General features: G+C 34.6%; 1 pseudogene; it reads right to left on the reverse strand.

Annotated features, from left to right (window-relative positions):
- The window catches only part of LOC139084890 (oxysterol-binding protein-related protein 1-like), a 40,165-nt pseudogene that overhangs the window by 25,332 nt on the left and 2,379 nt on the right, over positions 1–12,454 (reverse strand).

Here is a 12,454-nt window from a genome sequence, read left to right on the forward strand (position 1 = left end):
AGCCAAATTTCAAGCTTCATATAATCGCCTCCATTAAAATGGTATAATCAACAAGATTTTAACCGTTAACACTGAAACTATCTTATATTCTTTACGTTTTTTAAAATGTTCTTTAGGTTTTATGAAAGATAAGTGAATCCATAAAATTACCTCTCTTGACTGCTGAAGGCTATTCTTAGGAACGAACTCTGAAGCTATGAATACTGTCATCAAAGCATTCAATAAAGAAGCAGCTATCAGTGGATTTTACCTTGGATATAAAGAAGTCACTAAGACAACACCATTCACACACATAAAGTAGAACCCTAAAATTATCTATATATAAAATTAAAAGTATTAACATGACAATTATGCTCAATTTAACAACATTTAAAATACCAACTGATAAAAATTGGGAGAAAAACTGATACACTGGGAGTTTCAAAGTACACTGTAGCTTATCTATGACAAATCTGGCCTTCCTATTCTTAGTTACTCAAAGTAAATAATACAAAGGAATATACAAAGTAATATATAAATAATACAAAGTAAATAATATCCTTTCTATTAAATATAACTTAGCATGCACTTGGGCTGTAAAGTCCTTTAAATACCACAGCTCCAATTTCTTATTCACTCTCCTGGACCTTTTGTTTGAGGTGAGTGTAGTAAATGTTTGAACTGAGTGTAAAAGAATGAGGAGTAGATAAGATTGATAAAGAAAGGGAAAAAGGGAAGGAAGAAGAATAAGAAATAATTATGTCTTTTGGAAGTGAGGAGATTTAAGAATGGAAAAAAAAAAGACTTCTGCTTCAATACCCTACCAGAGGAACCCCTTCACTCCCCACCCCACATTGCAGAAAACTACTATAAAACCTGGACACAAAACAAAAAGCAACTACCTAATGGAACTGGACAGTGAACAAAAGTTGACAGACTCTGATGGGGAATGCACATTCTCTAGGAGGAAAGGAAATGAGGAGCTATGTAAATAAGTTCCCATACCCAAAAGTTTTTCACTTGGGACCAAGTACAGTCCACATGGTGACACAACAGCAGCAAGGGCACATGTGGGAAAACCCAGTCTTTCTGTCTCTGGGAATTCAAAAAGCAAAACCACAGAGCCCATAAACACCAAAGAAAGTAGGAGAATACCCCAAGAGAAAGAGACAGGGAAGGGATCTCTAAACCCTATCTATTCACATCTCTAACTAATACGCCAAAAAGATTCAAAGCAGTCATTTAAATACAAACTATCTGAATGCAGACCAGAGCTGCTGCCCAAGAAACAGAGTTTACAACCCAAAACCAGCCTCAAAAATGACCTGCTAAAACAAAGGAAATAACATTTAATGCAGAAAAATAACAGAATCCAGAAACTCCAGAACTTAACCTTCATAATACCAAGGATACAATCCAAAATTACCTGACATAAGAGTAAGTAAGAGTGTGGAACACATTCTCAAAAGAAATCGAATTAAAAGGCAAAAAATGTCAGATTGGTTAACAGGGACCTAAATATACATTATCTACAAGAAACAGAAAATATGGATAGGTTAAAAGTAAATGGATAGAAAAAGAGATACTACGCAAACAGTAAGGATATGAAGGCATGAGTGGTTGTATTAAGATCAGGCAAAATAGATTTCAAAATAAAATGTATTATATGACATAAATAGGGCCACTACATAATGATAAAAGGGTCAATTAATCAGGAAGTCAACGATTGTAAGTATATATGTGATCAATAACAGAGCAAGAAATAAACAATTCTACAAGCATAGTTGGAGATTTTAACACCCTTCTCTCAGCAACTGATACAATTAGCCAAAAATAAGCAAAGACATAGAAGATTTGTCTTCACATGATTCGTCACCATGACTGAACATTTATAGGACACTACATCCAACATAGCAAAATACACATTATTTTCAAGTACATTTACTAGGATAATCCATATGTAGAGCCACCAAACAAGTCTCAACAAATGTGACAAGACAGAAATGATATAGGATGTGTTCAGTGACCAAAATGGAATTAAATTATAAATCAAAAACAAAATAATAAGGAAAATTCCAATTATTTGGAAATTAAATAACACACTTCTAAATATTCATTGGTTCAAAGAAGAAATCACAGTAAAAATTAGAAAATATTGTGAACTGGATAACAATGAAAATACAACATACCAAAATGAGTAGGATGAAACTAAAACAGCTACAAAGGGGAAAGTAGAGCTTTAAATGGCTGTATTAGTAAAGAAGATAGGTCTCTATCAACAATCTAAGCTTCGACCTTAAGAAACTATAAAAGAGAGCAAATTAAACACAAAGCATGGAGAAATATTTTAAACAGAACAAAAATCAATGAAATAAAAAATAGAAAAAATTCAATGAAATCAAGAACTGGTTCTTTGAAAAGATCAATAAAATTGATAAATTGCTAGCCAGACTGATCTAGGCAAAAAAGAAGAGAGAACACAAATTACCAATATAAAAAAATGAAAGCAGATACAACACTACTTATCATAAACATTAAAAACATAATAAGGGAATATTATTAACAAGTTGGATAACCTAAAGAAAATGGACAAATTTCTTGAAAGGCAAAAATTACAAACACCAACCAAAGAAGGAATAGAAAATTTGAATAGCCCTATAGCAACTGAAGAAATCAGATTTGTAATTACAATCCTTCTCACACAAAAACAACTCCTGGTCCATGTGACTTCACAGGTGAATTCTATCAAGCAATTACGAAGGAAATAAACCTAATCCCACACAAACTCTTCCAGAAAACTGAAGAGGAACACTTTCCAATTCATTATGAAACGAGCAATACTCTGATTCCAAAACCAGACATAAATATCACAAGAAAAGAGAAATATAAACCAATATCCACCATGAACACAGAAGCAAAAATCCTTAACAAAATATTAGCGAACAACATATTAAAATGATAATATATCATGACCAACTGGGATTTATCCCAACAATATTAAGATTGTTTTACTAACACCCTAAAGTCTATCAATGTAATAAACCATATTAATAAAATGAGTAAAATCATATGATCATTTCAATAATGCAGAAAAAGTACTTAGTAAAATTCAACAGATTTGCATGCTGAGGGCTCTCAGTAAACTAGGAAACGAAAAGAACTTCCTTAACCAGATTAAGGGTATCTATGAAAAATCTACAACTAATAACTCAATGATGAAAGGCTCAGTGCTTTGTACCTAAGATAAGAAACAAAATAAGGATCTCAACTCTCACCAAGTCTATTTAAAATTGTACTAGAGGTCCTATCTAGTACAATAAAGCAAGCATAACAAAGAAAAGGTATACAGATTGTAAAGAAATATAACAACCCTTATGTGCAGACAACATGATTCTATATGTAGGAGACCCTAAGAAATCTACAAAGAGCTACGAGACCTACCTAACAAGTGAATTTAGCAAGGCTGCAGTACCTTACGTGAATACTCAAAACAGAAAAAAACCACATTTTTCTATTTATATACTAGCAGCAAAAACAGAAAATAAAAATTTGGAGTCCATTTGTAATAGTTTCAAAAGATAAATACAAAAGAATAAATTTAATTACAAAACATTGTAAAAGGAAATTAAGATTTCAAAAGTGGAGAGATAGGCAATATTCATGGCTTGGAGATCTCAATATTGCTAAAATAAAAATATTCCCCAAGTGGATCTATAGATTCAATGAAATCTCAATCAAAACAACCATTTCACAACACTGGAAATTGACCAAAGACATACAACAAGTTGAAACGCATCTATTCAAGAAAAATCTACTGAATCTCAGTAAGAATAGTGGATGCTGCTGTAGTTTTAGCCTGGATCTGCTCCATTTCCCCTCCTTCTAACTCTATAGCAAAGTTGTATCAAGATGGGGCAGGATTTAAATACGAGGCCTAACTTTATTTAGAGCAGGACTTTGAAAATTCCAAGCCCAGGGCATTGTGGAAAACAACAGCAATCTCAGTGCAAACGGTCAGAAAAGGCCAACATCACAGCACATGAAGTCCAAATGTGTTTAGGGCAAGCAACAAAATGGCAAATGAGCCAGAAATTTCTAAGCTCTTAGAAATATGTTCAAAGACTAAAGAAAATCATACTTAAAGAATTAAATAAAGTATAATGACAAAAATCCAGCAAATAGAAAATACCCAAAAAAAGAGGCAAGTTATAAAAAAGAACTACATGGAAATTCTGGAGTTGAAAATTACAAGAACTGAAATGAAAAATTCACTAAGAGAGACTCAACAGAAAATTTGAGATGGCGGAAGAAAAAAATAACTGTAGGGCATTCTCACATGTACACATGTGATTGTATCACAGACAATCAACTGAAGTCACAGAAGAAGAGAAAAAAAGGCTGAAAAAAATATTTGAAGAAATAATGGTTGAAAATTTCCCAAATTTGATGAAAACATTAATCTACACATTCAGGAAGTTCAATAAACTCAAATAGGATAAACCCAGAAAGATCTATACCTAGACACATCTTAGTCAAACTGTTGAAAGCCAAAACAAAGAGAAAATCTTAAAAGTAACATGAAAAAAAAGACTCATAAGGTACAGGGGAAGCACAATAAAATGAACAGCAGACTTAGTATCAGAAACAATAGAGGACAGAGGTAAGGAAGAGGACATATTCAAAGTGCTGAAAGAAAATTTCCATGTCTGGTAAAACTATTCTTCTAAATGAAGACAAAATGAAGATACTATCAAATAAACAAAGAGTGAGAGAGTGGCTTGTGAGCAGGTGTACCTTACAAAAAAAGAGTAAAGAAAGTTTTTAGGCTGAGAGAAAGTGACACTGAACAAGAAATAAAAAGAACTGGTAAAGTTAATTGTATATGTAATTCTAAAATAAAATATATTTTTCTCCTTTCTTCTCAATTATTTAAAGCAACTACTTAATAATTATAAAATTCTATGGTGGAGCTTATAGCATACCAAGATGTAATATATATGACAATAAAAGTACAAAAAAGAAGGGAGGGACTGGAGCTATACTGGAGCAAGGAAACGACTCCAGAGAGTAGCCCAGATCCATTGGAAAAAATAAACAAACAACTGGAAAAGGTAAAAAACATGAGTAAGGATAAAAGATTCAATAAACATATTTTTTCTCCTCTCTTTTCTTCTTAAAAATATATGAACTTAACATATATCTACACAAAAACTCGTACTCTAATGTTCATATCAGCATTATTCATAATAGCCAAAAAATGGGAACCTCAAATATTCATCAGTTAATGAATAGATAAATAAATATGGTCTATCCATACAATGGAATATTATTTGGCCATAAAATGGATGAAGTAATGATACATGTTAGAACATAGATGAACCTTGAAAGCATTATGCCAAGCAAAAGAATCCAATAACAAAAGACCACATTAAAAGATTCCACTTATATGAAAGGTCCAGAATAGGCAAATTTACAGAGAGAGATATTAATGGTTGCCTAGGAATTGGGAGGGGACGGGTACTGACAGGCAAGAGGATGATTGCTAATGAGTATGAAGTTTCTTTCTGGAGTGATGGAAATGTTCTAAAATTGATTGTGCTGACGGCTGTACAACTCTGAACACATAAAAAATTACTCTGTCACTTTAAATGAGTGAACTGTATGCAATGTGAATTATAGCTCAATAAAAAAATATTTTCAAACAAAAAGTCAAACATATACATAAGATTGTATAAAGCAATAAATATAACACTGTATTGTTAGATTTTTAAACATATAGGGTCACGACATACACAACAATAATAACACAAGGGGAGGTAGGAAATGGAACTATATTAAAGCAAAGTTCTCATATTTTATAAAATTAAGTTAGTATTAATCTGAAGTAGATTGTGACAGATTAAGGTGCATATTATAATACCTAGAGCAACCATTAAGAAAATAATTTTAAAATATAGTAAAATATAAAAAAAAAATGATACACAGAAAATATCTATTTTATGTAGAAAAGGAAGAATGAACAACAGAACAGCATGATCACAGAAACAAACAGCAGAATGGCAGATGTAAATCCAACCACTCAATAATAACATTAAGTATAAATTCATTAAACATTCCAAACACAAGGCAGAGACTGCCAAACTGCATAAAAATACAAGATACAACTATATGCTGTCTACAAGAGACACACTTTAGATTCAAAGACACAAATAGGCCAAAAGTTAGAGAATAGAAAAAAGATACACCACGGAAACAGTATCCATACGACAGCTGGAATGACCACAGTGATTGTTACAGGCTGGACTGTGTCCTCCCAAAATTCATATGTTGAAGACCTAACCACCAATGAGACTAGAGTTGGACACAGGGCCTTTAAAGAGTTAATGAAGGTTAAAATAGATCACAAGGATGAGGCCCTAATCCAATATGACTGGTGTCCTTCTAAGAAGAGGAAGAAAAACCAGCCATGCCTGCACAAAGAGAAAAAGTCATGTGAGGACACAGCAAGAAGGCAGCCATCTGCACGCCAAGGAGAAAGAAAGGGCTCAGGGGAAATCAATCTCTAAACATCAGAGCTAAAACTACAAAACTCTTAGAAGAAAACAGGGGAAAAGCTTCATAGCACTCGACTTGGCAACGATTTCTTAGATACGACACCAACAGCACAAGGACAAAAGAAAAAACAAATAAATTAGACTACATCAAAATTAAAAACATCTATGCATCAAAGGACATTATCAACATAGTGAAAAGGCAACCTGTGAATGGGAGAAAATATCCGCAAATCATATATATCTCATAGCGGTTAATATCCAGAATATACAAAGAACTCCTACAACTCAATACCAATTAAAAAAACAACCCAATTAAAAATTGGGCAAAGGACTTAGACAAGTCTCCAAAGACAATAAACAATGACCAACAAGCACATGAAAAGATGCTCAGCATCACTAGTCTTTAGGGAAATGCAACTCAAACTACTATTAGATACCACCTCACGCTCATTAGAATGCCCAATATTAAAAAAAAACAAAAACAGAAAAAGTGTCAGTGAGGATGTAGAGAAACTGGAGCCCTTGTGCACTGTTCGTGTGAATGTAAAATGGTGCAGCCACTATGGAAAACAGTATGGAAGTTCCTCAAAAAATTAAAAATAGAACTACCATATGACCCAGCAATTCCACTCCTAGGTATATATCCAAAAGAACTGAAAGCAGGATCTTGAAGAGATATTTGGACACCCATGCTCACTGAAGCATTATTCACAATAGCCAAGAGGTGGAAGCAACTCAAATGTCCACTGATGGATGAATGGATAAAGAAAATGTGGTGTATATATACAACGGAATATTATTCAGTCTTACAAAAAGAAACCCTGTCACATGCTATAACATGGATGAATCTTAAGGAAATTATGCTAAGTGAAATAAACCAGACATAGAGACAAATACTGTTGAATTCCACTTTGTACAACAAAGTGAATACAGTTGAAGCTACTGAACTTCACACTTAAAAATGGTTAAGATGGTAAATTTTATGTTATGTGCTTTTTTACCACAATTAAAAATTTTTAAAAAGGAAAGAAATTCTGATACATGCTACAACATGAAGGAAACTTGAGGACATTATGCTAAGTGAAATAAGCTAGTCAGAAAAGGGCAAATATTGTATGATTTCACTTATATGAGGTACCTAGACTAGTCAAATTCACGGAGAGAGAAAAGAGAATGGTGGCTGCCAAGGGCCGCGGGAAAGGGGAAAGGGGAGTTATCATTTAAAGGATAGAGTTTCAGTTTGGGAAGATGAAAAGAATTCTGGAGATGGATGGTGGTGATGGCTGCAAGATAATGCGAATGTACTTACACATGGTTAAGATGGTAAGTTTTATGTTACGTGTATTTTACCACAGTTAAAAAAAAAGAAATTTATAGGTGTAAACACCTATATTAGCAAATAAAAAGGATCTCACATCAATAACCTAAGCTTCTACCTCAAAAAAACCACAGAATGAACAGAGCCTGCCTTGTAGCAGTCATTCAGTGAATGCCCATTAACTTGTACTGACATGCAATTCATACGCAAGCTTTAAGTAGACATGTATGTAAGAAAGAAAGTCATAAAACAATGTGAGGCATAATATACCAGGGGCTAATCATTCCAGAGAGGTTAAAGACCAAGAAATTTTAAAAGGGTGGGCGGAACAACTTGTTTATTTTTTTTTTGTTTTAAGGTAGACAAGAACAAGATAAAGGACCCAAATGAGGAAAAACTTTGGTATTAAGTAGATGAATCAAGACCAGGAACAGAAAAGAATGGCCAGGACTGCCTCAACAGAAGAAACAAGTAGATGAATCAGATAAGAGAGAAGTTCCCTGGCCCTCTGGTCTAATGTTTAAGGAGGAAGGGGTATGAAGACACTGAAGGGACCAGCTTGTGTAATTAGGCTGTACTGCTGGGGAATGCAACTAAGTCTGTGACTCCCCAAAGGGAATACTGCTGGTCTCTTGAGAGTGCTCACACTGAGAAAGGCAGGTGCTGCGCTCTAGAGAGCGGACAGACTGCCATGCATGTTGACAACCCTAAAGGACTTGAAGCGGAAAACAAGAAAGCATGTCTAGGCTCCAGTCTTAGACTAATCTCTGAAGGGGAAAAACTCACTTTTCTCCTGACTGGTTAAAGTAAGAGAGTCAGAAGTGAATACGGAGAACCTAAAAATCTCGATTTTGATATAGGCTTTAAATTTCATTTTAACACCAGAAAAACTTCCATTATCTAGATTTACCCATGTACAAATATACACATTCACCTACACACGTATATACATTATTTGTATATGTACATGTATATGTACATATACATATATACATACTCGCACACACAAAAAGCTCTGTATGAATGTTTTTGGATCACTCATCTCTCATCCCATGAAAACTTGCTATTTTTAAAATGGAGATTCCACAACTTTACTTGTTCTCAAATAAAAACATATTCAAGTGCCTTCTGCACCACTGCATAGAACTCCAAGATTTTACAAAGCAGTTTATACGAATGATTTAGGACAATCACTTGCAGAACTGATTTCACAGTTTGAGCAAAAGATGCGTGTGTCATCCTACCGTGCATACTGGTTGAGTTAGGTGTTTGCATCCCTGGCGATAAATATTATGGACTGCATCAGGCCTTCAAAATAAATATTAAATTATTAAGGCAAAAGGAAAAAAGATGGGAAAACTTTTAATTTTTCAAAATTTAGATGCTGAAATTTTATAAGGATTATAATACTTACTGTTTCCTATACCATGAAATGACTCCATGTTCTAACACTACCCAGCATAATCTCCAGCCAAAAAATCTTGAACTCTAAGGAAAAATGACAAAGATTTTCCAAGCTGACATATCTAGATTGAAACACCTGACTGATAAAAAGTAATTAAGTTATGACAGTTCCATCTGAGTCTTTCACCCAGACAGTACTACTGAACATTCAAAAGTGATCAAACGTGAACTTTCAGGCAGTGGGTACAGTAATGAAAACACCACTCAGGATGACAGGAACAGAAGAAATACCAAACTGATAAGATCAATGATGAACACTTTATAATTCTAACAATACTGTTCAGGGATATTTATAGGAAATATATCAGTTGTGGGCTTCAAAAACAATTTCCTCAAAGTCCTGGATGAAATTCTAAAAAAAGAGAATTATCCTGTATTTATTTTAAACAATATAAACATACATGCATATAAATGTATAGAGGTAGTGCTTGAAATTGCAAAAGAAATTATGTTCTCTAAAATAGTTAACTCCAGAAATAACTGAACTCCAAAATGCACAGAAATTTTTAGAACCAGAAAGATTTTATATGTGTGCTCTGTGTCAATTCACATATTAAACTCCTCCTAAGTCCTCCATGGTTCAATGTTCATAACAAAAATAACACTGTAATTCTATGATTTAAGTAAGAAAAAGATATATTTTCCCCTACTCTGTTCCATACAAACTTGGTCACCTAAAAGTGTTAGACCTCTACACAAAAGACAGTAATTGCTATAACCAGTGGAAGCCTAATGAAGTCTAGCAGTACAAAAATGATTTATAAGATGAAAGAATGATTAAATCACATATACTTCAGAAACAATTGAAACAAATTTTAACACAAACAGAGCAGCTGAGAGTTCTTTCCAGTTTTATAAAACCATCCCAACTTACCTTCCAGAGAGGGCCTTCATATCATTTCAATGGTTTGTAGATGACCTAGTGAAAAACATGCTTTCATTAAAAACGCATCTATTTCAAGAATTCAAAAATTTTTCCTAAAAATTATTATATAAATGCAATCCATTACCACATAACTTATTACCAATCAGAATGTGGAAAATTGCTTGAAATGTCATATAAAGACAAAGAATTTAGGTATGCAATGGATATTGACTTGCATATTTTTCACTAACATTTGCTGACCTTTTCAGTGAATATGTTTTGAAGCTTACTTAACAGATCAATATAACTTATTTCAGTTTAGATTTAAATTATTTTAAACTGCCAGAATTTTTCCTTTTTTATGAATATAAAACTATTGCCAGAGTATATTAACATATATGTTAAAAACTACTTTCTTTGGGAATTAGAAGTGTCCTGCATTACTATGTTGGTTTCTTTCCAAAATAATAAACATATTTAAAATGACCTTTTGCCCCTTCATCTCATGTGCCCTTATTTCCTTTAAAGAGCTATGGCTATAAAGCTGTACTAACAATTGAGCTAAGTCATTTTGTAAGTGGTTCTATAAAATGCAAGAGAAACCTTATTTCAATTAAAAAAGGTTTTTTATTCCATCTTACTCTTCCATTGAAGCTCCAATGAGAATTCACCAACTGAAGGGCATGAGTCACATTTTAACAACAATAAAAAGTAACCAACACTACTTTTTTCCTCTCCTACTACAATTCTGTGACTAAAGACTCATCTCTTAATGTCATCCAAAATGTAATAATATATTTTGAGGATTAGGGGAAAAGCTTCCAATGGATATAATGAGAGCACATCTAGTCATATTCTCCTGCTGACAAAGAACGTTTCAGTTTCACTGATTTTGGTGAATAATCTCCTGTGATGAGAAACAAGTTCCAAGAAAGAATCTGAACAAGAATTCAAATGCCATACTGTTGAGCTGACAAGGCTATCTGCTTTTATTCACTCACCGATTCCAGAACACTAAGATTTGTAAAGAAAATAACCTCCATGCTTCAGAAATCTTCTCCCCAGCCCAGCAACCCATGAGAGCTCACTGCTGGCAATGGACTAAAATTGGACTAAATCGCTGTAGGTACTGGCCATAGGGTTTTATCCAGGTTGCACGAAGCAACAGCAAAGCAGGCAATAATGTCATATATCTCAGATATCCAACCAAGGTGAGGCAATCCTTGGAAAAGACAGATTTGCTGAGGTGTACACAGACATGGACAGCTGTAAGGAAATCAAGTTCCATATCCTCAGCTTCCATCTGTTTCTTCCTAAAGCTGACTTGCCTGAGAACCTGGGGAAGGTTATCCTGGTTCTCCTTTCCTGGCCTCCCCATTCTCAGTGACCCTGCATTGCAGGGTTCCCACTTCAAGAATAAAAGTTTTACCTCTCCTCCACTGTGAACTGAACTGTGATGTAAAAACTTCCAGGATGCTAAAGAACAGGAAAATTCCAGGCACTAGTACAGGCCTCTTTTGATCATCACCTTCATTATAAGGTAGAATGGAGAGGCAGAAGGGAAGACAATTTTCTTCTAAGTCTCACCTCTTCTACCCCCTAATTAGTGTCAAAGGATGCAGCACTTCTGAGAGAGGATTGTGGGGAAAGCAAAGCAAAGAATGTAGTAAAAACTGAAAGAGTGCCACTCTAGCCCACCTAGGTGACAACACATGGCAAGATTTCCAGGCCTTATCCATGTTTCTTAGATTAGTAAGTATTTGTAAAACAAAAGAAAACAATTTGTATGCTGAGACACTAATTTGCTGCCTTAATTTTTTTTTTTTTTTTTTTGGAGGAAGATTAGCCCTGAGCTAACATCTGCCACCATTCCTCCTCATTTTGCTGAGGAAGACTGGCCCTGATCTAACATCCCTGCCCATTTTCCTCCACTTTATACGTGGGACGCCTGCCACAGCATAGCTTGCCAAGCAGTGCCATGTCTGCACCCGGGATTCGAACCGGCAAACCCCTAGCCGCTGAAGCAGAACATGGAAACTTAATCGCTGGGCCACTGGGCCAGCCCCCCACCTCTGTATTTTCATCATTCTTAGTAATAACAGTGTTCGGTGTCAAGATGTTAATCAGACACTTCTTGTGCCCCATCTCCCATCCTCTAGGCCCACTCCTGCACTGTAGCCAATAGCTGCAAACACTGGTTTAACCCCAGTGGCACCTCACATCCTCTCTCTATCCCAGGGCCTCTCTGCTGCTGCCATATGGGACACCCACATT

Source organism: Equus przewalskii, chromosome 7, assembly GCF_037783145.1.
Source record: "Equus przewalskii isolate Varuska chromosome 7, EquPr2, whole genome shotgun sequence".
NCBI classification, from domain to species: Eukaryota; Metazoa; Chordata; class Mammalia; order Perissodactyla; family Equidae; genus Equus; species Equus przewalskii.